The following is a 12,165-nucleotide window of genomic DNA, read 5'->3' on the forward strand; positions in this document are numbered from 1 at the left end:
AAAGAAAGGTCAAACTCTGTGAGTTGAACGCACACATCACAAAGTAGTTTCTCAGAATGATTCTGTCTAGTTTTTATACGAAGATATTTTCACTTCTAAGATTGGCCTCAAATCGCTTGAAATCTCCGGATGCAAATTCCACACAAACAGTGTTTCAAAACTGCTCTGTCTAAAGGAAGGTTCAACTCTTTGATCTGAATACACACAACACAGAGAAGATACTGGGAATTCTTCTGTCTAGCATTATAGGATGAAATCCTGTTACCAACAAAGGCCACAAAGAGGTCCAAGTATCCATCTGCAGACTTTACAAAGAGAGTGTTTCCAAACTGCTCTATGAAAAGAAGGTTAAACTCTGTGAGTTGAACACACACATCACAAATTAGTTTCTGAGAATGATTCTGTCTCTTCTTTATATGAAGATATTTCCTTTTCTCCCAATGGCCTCAAATCGCTTGAAATCTCCACTTCCAAATTCCACAAAAAGAGTGTTTCAAATCTGCTCTGTCAAAAGGAATGTTCAACTCTGTGAGATGAACACACACAACACAAACAAATTACGGGGAATTCTTCTGTCTAGCATTATATGAAGAAATCCCGTTTCCAACGAAGGCCCCAGAGAGGTCCAAATATCCACTTGCAGACTTTACAAACAGAGTGTTTCCAAACTGCTCTATATAAAGAAAGGTCAAACTCTGTTAGTTGAACACACACATCACAAAGTAGTTTCTGAGAATGATTCTGTCTAGTTTATATACGATGATATTTTCATTTCTAAGATTGGCCTCAAATCGCTTGAAATCTCCAGTTGCAAATTCCACAAAAAGAGTGTTTTGAAACTGCTGTGTCTAAAGGAAGGTTCAACCCTCTGAGTTAAATATACACAACACAGAGAAGTTACTGGGAATTCTTCTGTCTAGCATTATATGATGAAATCCCGTTTCCAACGAAGTCCTTAAAGAGGTCCAAATATCCTCTTGCAGAGTTAACAAAGAGAGTGTTTCCAAACTGCTCTATGAAAGAAAAGGTTAAACTCCGTGAGTTGAATGCACACATCAAAAAGTAGTTTCTAAGAATGATTCTGTCTCGTTTTTGTACGAAGATATTTCGTTTTCTCACAATGGCCTCAAATCGCTAGAAATCTCCACTTCGAAATTCCACAAAAAGAGTGTTTCAAATCTGCTCTGTCTAAAGGAATGTTCAACTCTGTGAGTTGAACACACACAACACAAGGAAGTTACTGGGAATTCTTCTGTCTAGAATTATATGAAGAAATCCCGTTTCCAACGAAGGCCTCAACGAGGTCCAAATATCCACTTGCAGAGTTTACAAACAGCGGTTTCCAAACTGCTGTATGAAAAGAAAGGTCATACTCTGTGAGTTGAACGCACACATCACAAAGTAGTTTCTGAGAATGATTCTGTCTAGTTTTTATACGATGATATTTTCATTCCTAAGATTGTCCTCAAATCGCTTGAAATCTCCAGTTGCAAATTCCACAAAAAGAGTGTTTCAAAGCTGCTGTGTCTAAAGGAAGGTTAAACTCTTTGAGTTGAATTCACACAACACAGAGAAATTACTGGGAATTCTTCTGTCTAGCATTACATGATGAAATCCCGTTTCCAATGAAGGCCCCAAGGAGGTCCAAATATGCACTTGCAGACTTTACAGGGAGAGTGTTTCCAAACTGCTGTATGAAAAGAAAGGTCAATCTCTTTGAGTTGAACTCACACATCACAAAGTACTTTCTGAGGATGATTCTGTCTCGTTTATATAGGAAGATATTTCCTTTTCTTCCAACGGCCTCATATCTCTTGAAATCTCCACTTCCAAATTCCACAAAAAGAGTGTTTCAAATCTTCTCTGTCTAAACAAATGTTCAACTATGTGAGTTGAACACACACAACACAAAGAAGTTACTGAGAACTCTTCTGTCTAGCATTTTATGAAGAAATCCCGTTTCCAACGAACGCCTCAAAGAGGTCCAAATATCCACTTGCAGACTTTAGAAACGGAGTGTTTCCAAACTGCTCTTTGAAAAGAAAGGTCAAACTCTGTGGGTTGAACGCCCACTTCACAAAGTAGTTTCTGAGAATGATTCTGTCTAGTTTTTATACCATGATATTTTCATTCCTATGATTGGCCTCAAAGCGCTTGAAATCTCCAGTTGCAAATTCCACAAAAAGAGTGTTTTAAATCTGTTGTGTCTAAAGGAAGGTTCAACTCTATGAGTTGAATTCGCACAACACAAAGAAGTTACTGAGAATTGTTCTGTCTAGCATTATATAAATAAATCCCTTTTCCAACGAAGGCCTCAGAGAGTTGCAAATATTCACTTGCAGACATTACAAACGGAGTGTTTCCAAACTGCTCTATGAAAAGAAAGGTCAAACTCTGTGAGTTGAAGGCACACATCACAAAGTGGTTTCTGAGAATGATTCTGTCTGGTTTTTATACGATGCTATTTTCATTTCTAAAATTGGCCTCAAATCGCTTGAAATCTCCACTTGCAAATCCAACAAAAAGAGTGTTTCAAAACTGCTGTGTCTAAAGGAAGGGTCGACTCTCTCAGTTGAATACTCACAACACAGAGAAATTACTTGTGAATTCTTCTGTCTAGCATTATGCGATGAAATCCCGTTTCCACCGAGGTCCTCAAAGAGGTCCAAATATCCACTTGCAGACTTAACAAAGAGAGTGTTTGCAAACTGCTCTATTAAAAAAGTTCAAACTCTATGAATTGAACGCACACATCACAAAGTAGTTTCTGAGATTAATTCTGTCTAGTTTTTACACGAAGATATTTCCTTTCCTCCAATGGACTCAGATCGCTTGAAATCTCCACTTCCAAATTCCACAAAAAGAGTGTTTCAAATCTGCTGTGTCTAAAGGAAGGTTCAACTCTGAGTTGAACACACACAACACAAAGAAGTTACTGAGAATTCTTCTGTCTAGCATTATATAAATAAATCCCGTTTCCAACGAAGTCCTCAAAGAGGTCCAAATATCCACTTGCAGACTTAACAAAGAGAGTGTTTCCAAACTGCTCTATGAATAAAAAGGTCAAACTCTGTGAGTTGAATGCACACATCACTAAGTACTTTCTGAGAATGATTCTGACTAGTTTTTATATGAAGATATTTCCTTTTCTCCCAATGGCCTCAAATCGCTTGAAATCTCCAGTTGCAAATTCCACAAAAAGAGTGTTTCAAAACTGTTGTGTCTAAAGGAAGGTTCAACTCTCAGAGTTGAATACACACAACACAGAGAAGTTACTGGGTATTCTTCTGTCTAGCATTATATGAAGAAATCCCGTTTCCAATGAAGGCCTCAAAGAGGTCTGAATTTCCACTTGCAGAGTTCACAAACGGAGTATTTCCAAACTGTTCTATGAAAAGAAAGGTCAAACTCTGTGAGTTGAACGCACACATCACAAAGTAGTTTCTGAGAATGATTCTGTCTAGTTTTTATAAGATGATATTTTCATTTCTAAGATTGATCTCAAGTCGCTTGAAATCTCCAGTTGCCAATTCCACAAAAAGAGTGTTTCAAAACTGCTGTGTCTAAAGGAAGTTCAACTCTCTGAGTTGAATACACACAACACAGAGAAGTTACTGGGAATGCTTCTGTCTAGCATTATATGCTGAAATCCCGTTTCCAAGGAAGTCCTCAAAGAGGTCCAAATATCCATTTGCAGAGTTAACAAAGAGAGTGTTTCCAAACTGCTCTATGAAATAAAAGGTTAAACTCTGTGAGTTGAAGGCACACATCACAAAGTAGTTTCTGAGAATGATTCTGTCTACTTTTTATTCGATGATATTTTCATTTCTAATTTTGGCCACAAATCGCTTGAAATCTCCAGTTGCAAATTCCACAAAAAGAGTGTTTCAAAACTGCTGTGTCTAAAGGAAGATTCAACTCTCTGAGTTGAATACACCCAACACAGAGAAGTTACTGCGAATTTTTCTGTCTGGCATTATATAAAGAAATCCCGTTTACAAAGAAGTTCTGAAAGACGTCCAAATATCGACTTGCAGATCATAACAAAGAGAGTGTTTCCAAACTGGTCTATGAAAAGAAAGGGTAAACTCTGTGAGCTGAGCGGGCACATCAGAAAGTAGTTTCTGAGAATGATTCTGTGTAGTTTTTAATACGAAGATATTTCCTTTTCTCCCAATGGCCTTAAATCGCTTGAAATCTCCACTTCCTAATTCCACAAAGAGTGTTTCAAATCTGCTCTGTGTAAAGGAGTGTTCAACTCTGTGAGTTGAACGCACACAACACAAAGAAGTTACTGAGAATTCTTCTGTCTAACATTATATGAAGAAATCCCATTTCCAACGAAGTCCTCAAAGAGGTCCAAATATCCAGTTGCAGACTTTACAAACAGAGTGTTTCCAAACTGCTCTATGAAAAGAAAGGTTAAACTCTGTGAGTTGAATGCACACATCACAAAGTAGTTTCTGAGAATGATTCTGTCTAGTTTTTGTACGATCATATATTCATTGCTAAGATTGGCCTCAAATCACTTGAAATCTCCAGATGCAAATTCCACAAAAAGAGTGTTTGAAAACTGCTGTGTCTAAACTCAGAGAGTTGAATACCCACAACACACAGAAGTAACTGAGAATTCTTCTGCCTAACATTATATGAAGAAACCCATTTCAAACAAAATCCTCAAAGAGGTCCAAATATCCACTTGCAGACATAACAAAGAGAGTGTTTCCCAAATGCTCTATGAAAAGAAAGGTTAAACTCTGTGAGTTCAACGCGGACATCAGAAAGTAGTTTCTAAGAATGATTCTGTCTATTTTTTATACAAAGATATTTCCTTTTCTCCCAATGGCCTCAAATCGCTTGAAATCTCCACTTCCAAATTCCACAAACGGAGTGTTTCAAATTTGCTCTGTCTAAAGGAATGTTCAACTCTGGGAGTTGAACACAGAAAACACAAAGAAGTTACTGAGAATTCTTCTGTCTAGCATTATATGAAGAAATCCCGTTTCCAACGAAGGCCTCAAGGAGGTCCAAATATCCACTTGCAGACTTTACAAAGAGAGTGTTTCCAAACTGCTCTATGAAAGGAAAGGTCAAACTCTGTGAGTTGAACGCACACATCACAAAGTAGTTTCTGAGAATGATTCTGTCCAGTTTTTATACGATGATATTTTCATTCCTAAGATTGGCCTCAAATCGCTTGAAATCTCCAGTTGCAAATTCCACAAAAAGAGTGTTTTAAAACTGCTGTGTTTAAAGGAAGGTTCATCTCTCTGAGTTGTATACACACAACACAGAAAAGTTACTGGGAATTCTTCTGTCTAGCATTATATGATGAAATCCCGTTTCCAACGAAGTTGTCAAAGAGGTCAAAATATCCACTTGCAGACTTAACAAAGGGAGAGTTTCCAAATTGGTCTATGAAAAAAAAAGGGTAAACTCTGTGAGTTGAACGCACACATCACAAAGTAGTTTCTGAGAATGATTCTGTCTCGTTTTTATATGATGATATTTCCTTTTCTCCCAATGGCCTCAAATCGCTTGAAATCTCCACTTCCTAATTCCACAAAAAGAGTGTTTCAAATCTGCTCTGTCTAAAGGAATGTTCAATCTGTGAGTTGAACACACACAGCACAAAGAAGTTACTGACAATTCTTCTGTCTAGCATGATATGAAGAAATCCTGTTGCCAACGAAGGCCTCAAAGAAGTCCAAATATCCACTTGCAGACTTTACAAACAGTGTTTCCTAACTGCTCTATGAAAAGAATGGTGAAACTGTGAGTTGAACGCACACTTCACAAAGTAGTTTCTGAGAATGATTCTGTCTAGTTTTTATACGATGATATTTTCATTCCTAAGATTAGCCTCCAATCGCGTGAAATCTCCAGTTGCAAATTCCACAAAAAGAGTGTTTCCAATCTGCTGTGTCTAAAGGAAGGTTCAACTCTTTGAGTTGAATTCACACAACACAGGGAAGTTACTGAGAATTCTTCTGTCTAGCATTATATAAAGAAATCCCGTTTCCAATGAAGGCCTCAAAGAGTTCCAAATATCCGCTTGCAGACATTACAAACGGAGTGTTTCCAAATTGCTCTATGAAAAGAAACGTCAAACTCTGTGAGTTGAACGCACACATCACAAAGTAGTTTCTGAGAATGATTCTGTCTAGTTTTCATACCATGATATTTTCATTTCTAAGATTGGCCTCAAATCGCTTGAAATGTCCAGTTGCAAATTCCACAAAAAGAGTGTTTCAAAACTGCTGTGTCTAAAGGAAGGTTCAACTCTCTGCATTGAATACACACAACACATAGAAGTTACTGGGAATTCTTCTGTCTAGCATTATATGATGAAAACCCTTTTCCAATGAAGTCCTCAAAGAGGTCAAAATATCCACTTGCATACTTAAGAAAGAGAGTGTTTCCAAACTGCTCTATGAAGAAAAAGGTTAAACTCTGTGAGTTGAACGCACACATCACAAAGTAGTTTCTGAGAATGATTCTGTCTAGTTTTTATAGGAAGACATTTCCTTTTCTCCCAATGGCCTCAAATCGCTTGAAATCTCCACTTCCAAATTCCACAAAAAGAGTGTTTCAAATCTGCTGTGTCTAAAGGAGTGGTCAACTCTGTGAGTTGAACACACACAACACAAAGATGTTATTGGTAATTTTTCTGTCTACCATTATATGAAGAATTCCCGTTTCCATAGAAGGCCTCAAAGAGGTCCAAATATCCAGTTGCAGACTTTACAGAGTGTTTCCAAACTGCTCTATGAAAACAAAGGTCAAACTCTGTGAGTTGAACGCACACATCACAAAGTAGTTTCTGAGGATGATTCTGTCTACTTTTTATAAGATGATATTTTCATTTCTAAGATTGACCTCAAATCGCTTGAAATCTCCAGCTGCAAATTCCACAAAAAGAGTGTTTCAAAACTGCTGTGTCTAAAGGAAGGTTCAACTCTCTGAGTTGAATACACACAACACAGAGAAGTTACTCGGAATTCTTCTGTCTAGCATTATGTTATGAAATCCCGTTTCCAACGAAGTCCTCAAAGAGGTCCAAATATCCACTTGCAGACTTAACAAAGAGAGTGTTTCCAAACTGCTCTATGAAAAAAAAGGTTAAACTCTGTGATTTGAACGCACACATCACGAAGAAGTTTCTGACAATGATTCTGTCTAGTTTTTATACGAAGAGCCTGGATCCCAATGGCTGCTGACACATGCACAGATTATATTGGATCTTGGGGACATCATCAACAGGTAGACCAGATAGAGAGCTCCTTCTGAGGAGAGAAACAGCCTTTCAGGTTAATTGGAGGATTTGAAAGGGGTCTTTTACTTGGAGTAGGATTCCTAGAGTAATAATGTTTGCATTAAAATATACCAAATTCTTTTGTTCTGAAATTTGAGTGTCAGGATTACTCTGAGCTCATTAAGTAAAATTAATATTGTATTTATTGCATGAGCACCAAGAAAAGGAAGAACAATGTAAAACCCCTTTAAATGTTTTTGTTAAATGAAATAAGAAAATGTAAGGTAGATAATGAACAGGATTTCTTTTGATCTTCTTAGGTCTAGATCAGCTGGCTTGTGAAATTATGGTATTTCAGAAAGAACTGCAGAAAGCAGGAAATGCCATCATAGCTGAGCATGAGGAGTTCAAAAACCACAGGCCAGCTCTGCAAACAACTGCAAGATGCAGTGAGTGTTGCTCCTTGCCAGTTCCAGTGTGATACCAGAACACTTCCTCAATATGCAAACTTGACAGAAGTCACACCTGTGTAAATCAGACTGATTTTAACAACAAACATTACTCCCCCAAATATAATAAAGGTATTCTTTGTCATCTGAGAAAATTCTCTAGTGATAATATGATCTTATATTCATAATAGTAATAACATGGAGAAGAAAGCAAACACACCTAAACGTAAAATTTTTGGAATGCCTGATTGTATCCACTGTTATCTCTTGATTCTCACCCTGAGGATTATGAACATTCACTGTGTCTTCTGCCCGCATGCCCTAGAATTTTTGTGTATGACTGAAAAAGATGATGGAATCTGCGAAACACACCTTGTTTGTGTTCTGTTTGTCCTTTTTAACATAGGGACCCTGTTGTTTACTGGCATAAATCTTCTTGACTAAAAGAGTACAAACAGTATTAAAAAAAATCTTTTCCTTGTGAAGCAAGCTGTGATTTGTTTTACAGTAATTTCCTTTCCTATTCTGAATCTTTTGAGGTTGAGCATTCTGCATGGCTGAAGGCCCAGAGGCTACGTTATGAAGCTTCTATAAAAAAGTTAACTATTCTGGTGGCCCATCTGAAATTGCAACTGAGGCAAACCTAGATGGGTTAGAGACATTTTAAACCCATGAATATTTTTCTGTGTGTAAAGCTTCTGAGGCTTGTGAAAATGTAATGATCCTAATTTATCGAATATTAAGTAATTATTATGTTAGAGAAAAAGCCACAGAAAAATGTGTCATCACAGAAGAAAAGCTCCCTATCCATTTTGATAATACCATCTGGATCATCAGCAAAATTGACTTGCTTCATAAGGGCCTCATGGCTTGGGAGAGCCTCGTGTCCCAAATGGGAATGGTGTGGTGGTGACATAGAAGTCTCCAGGTTTATCTTAGAATTTTCTTTTCTATTTGTTACCCCAATGTTAACACCAGTTCAGTAGTTTTATGGATTCCTTCATAGACAAGATATATGCATACACAGGAGGAGCAGGGTGGTTTAGCAAAGAGAACGTTGCCTTCAGAATCAGAGAACTGTTCTTTTGGATCCCCGTTTTGAAGTCAGCTGTTTGATCTTGAACATGTTACCTTAATTTCCTTGGGCCTCAGTTCCCTCATTTGTAATGGGGAAAATAATGCCTAGTGAGCCGTGATGAAAATGATGAAATGAGATGGGTTGCACTGCAGTGCTGGAGACATAAGAAAACACTCAATAAATGGTGAGTGGTATGATTTTATTATTGTGTCTTCACTGTGGATACATCTTTGCCCCTTCCTACTTTGTAAGAAGGATACTGAAGCTTAGATGCTTTCTTCTTCAGTTGCTTTCAAGCTCAAAGAAAGTGTGTGTGTGTCGCCAGTTAACTGGTTCCTCACAATAGTTCTGAACCTTCCTTGTTGCCATTTGCACTCTTTCCTCATCAGCCCCTTGCTATCTACTACCAGCACTTGACTTACTGTTATCTCTTTACTCATTTCTACTTATTTCTGTTTTTCATTTTTTTCAGTTCTCTTTGTGAAATTCCTCACAGCTGAGACCAGAGTCTCATGTTAATAAGAATAGTTGAATGAGAATAGAACTTTTGCATGTGTATGCATTACTGAGGGCAAGCTTCTTTCTAATAGCATCATAGCGAGGCATTGCAGGAGAGTGAGACGCATGCACAGGCTTTGCCTTAGGAAAGTCCAGTAGCTCTTGGACCTGCTAATGGTGTGACCCAGCATCAGTAAGCTGTAGTCTCCCATCTATAAAATGGGAGCTGTGAGAGTTCCTTGGCCACAGTGTTGCTGGGAATGCACGTTCTTACTTTTTGGCCTGAAACTCATGCCATATGCTGTGGATTTCACAGCATATGAAATTCATGGCATGCGAGTTCTGAAGCGCCTGCTGTAGTGAAATGCATTAATTATTTTCCAGTCACCTCTATGAATATTCATGCTGGGATAAATGAAGATAAAAAATGAGTTCACATCAGTTGAGGTCAAACTTTTTAACCAAATGAGTTCAAGTCTGGCTAGACTTTGCCAAAAAATAAGTAATGAATAAATTTTCAGTTTTCAGAGCTTTGGGGATGTGAAAACTGTGCATCATGAATTCTGAAATTATACCACGTTACCCAGACATATGAAGCTGTAGCTGGTACAATAAGCCCTCAGTAAATGTTACTGGTTATTACTACCATGGCTTCAGAAACTGTTTATTGTACAAGTTTGTCCTTATTACCGTTCTCTTCAATCTTTCAAAGAAAAATCTCAAGCATATGAATTTTCTTCTCTTCCTTGTCCACTCACTTCTGAAATTAGTGTTTTGTACTCTGCAACCCCAGAGAATAAGGTGTACTGCAATCCAAAGCAGTCTCTGATAGATCATACTGTCGGTGGATTAATAAGTGGCAAAATGGTGCCTTGCAATGGTGCTATACATCAGGATTTCTTGAACAATTCTTTTAAACAGAAAAGAGTTCTAGCAGGTACGATTACATCAAGGATCCCAAATTATCCAAATGGAGGTGTGGAGGGTAGTCCTTCCAATTCTGACCTTGAGTTTGTAGTTAATACTAAGCAAGGTTCAAAGAGCTTAAGCAAGAGTCAAAGAGCTTAAGCAAGAGGCCAGACATTTGGAAAAGGCTTTCAGAAGTTGTCATCAGAGAGTCATTAACATCACCACCAAAAGCCCACTACCAGCAAAGAGCTCACCATCCCTGCACTTGCTGCAAGCTTCCCAAAACATTACTTCCAGTTCTCCAGAAAAACATATTTGCAGAGGACGGAGTTGTCTCTGAGAATCCCCAAGTGAAAACACTTAAAGAATAAAAGATATATGCACCCAATACAGGAGCACCCAGATTCATAAAGCAAGTCCTTAGAGACCTACAGAGAGACTTAGACTTCCACACAATAATAATGGAAACTTTAACACTCCACTGTCAACATTACACAGATCAACGAGACAGAAAGTTAACAAGGTTATCCAGGAATTGAACTCAGCTCTGCACCAAGCGGACCTAACAGACATCTGCAGAACTCTCCACCCCAAATCAACAGAATATCCGTTCTTCTCAGCACCACACCACACCCATTCCAAAACTGACCACATAGTTGGAAGTAAAGCACTCCTCAGAAAATGGAAAACAACAAAAATTAAAATAACCTGTCTCTCAGATCACAGTGCAATCAAACGAGAACTCAGGATTAAGAATCTCACTCAAAACCACTCAACTACATGGAAACTGAACAACCTGCTCCTGAATGACTACTGGGTACATAATGAAATAAAGGCAGAAACAAAGATGTTCTTTGAAACCAACAAGAACAAAGACACAACATACCAGAATCAGTGGGACACATTCAAGGCAGTGTGTAGAAGGAAATTTATAGCACTAAATGCCCACAAGAGAAAGCAGGAAAGATCTAAAATTGACACCCTAACATCACAATTAAAAGAACTGGAGAAGCAAGAGCAAGCGCATTCAAAAGCTAGCAGGAGGCAAGAAATAACTAAGATCAGGGCAGAACTGAAGGAAATAGAGACACAAAAAAACCGTTCAAAAAATCAATGAATCCAGGAGCTGCTTTTTTGAAAAGATCAACAAAATTGATAGACCACTAGCAAGACTAACAAAGAAGAAAAGAGAGAAGAATCAAATAGGTGCAATAAAAAATGATAAAGGGGATATCACCACTGATCCCACAGAAATAAAAACTACCATCAGAGGATACTATAAACACCTCTATGCAAATAAACTGGAAAATATTGAAGAAATAGATAAATTCCTCAACACATACACTCTCCCAAGACTAAACCAGGAAGAATTTGAATCTCTGAATAGACCAATAAGAGGCTCTGAAATTGAGGCAATAATTAATAGCTTACCAACCAAAAAAGTCCAGGACCAGCTGGATTCACAGCCAGATTCTACCAGAGGTACAAGGAAGAGCTGGTACCGTTCCTTCTGAAAATATTCCAATCAATAGAAAAAGAGGGAATCCTCCCTAACTCATTTTATGAGGTCAGCATCATCCTGATACCAAAGCCGGGCAGAGACACAACCAAAAAAGAGAATTTTAGTCCAATGTCCCTGATGAACAGCGATGCAAAATTACTCAATAAAATGCTGGCAAACTGAATCCAGCAGCACATCAAAAAGCTTATCCACCATGATCAAGTGCGCTTCATCCGTAGGATGCAAGGCTGGTTCAACATATGCAAATCAATAAATGTAATCCAACTTATAAACAGAATCAAAGACAAAAACCACATGATTATCTCAATAGATGCAGAAAAGGCCTTTGACTAAATTCAACAGCCCTTCATGCTAAAAAACTCTCAGTAAATTAGGTATTGATGGTACGTATCTCAAAATAATAAGAGCTGTTTATGACAAACCCACAGCCAGTATCATACTGAATGGACAAAAA

At 38.0% G+C, this 12,165-nt stretch overlaps 1 pseudogene; it reads left to right on the plus strand.

Annotated features, from left to right (window-relative positions):
• Nucleotides 1–7,223: 7,223 nt before the first annotated feature.
• LOC129530225 (centriole and centriolar satellite protein OFD1-like) overlaps nt 7,224–12,165 on the plus strand; it is a 42,441-nt pseudogene continuing 37,499 nt past the window's right edge.

The sequence above is a fragment of the Gorilla gorilla genome, chromosome Y, assembly GCF_029281585.2.
Source record: "Gorilla gorilla gorilla isolate KB3781 chromosome Y, NHGRI_mGorGor1-v2.1_pri, whole genome shotgun sequence".
Classification (NCBI taxonomy): Eukaryota; Metazoa; Chordata; class Mammalia; order Primates; family Hominidae; genus Gorilla; species Gorilla gorilla.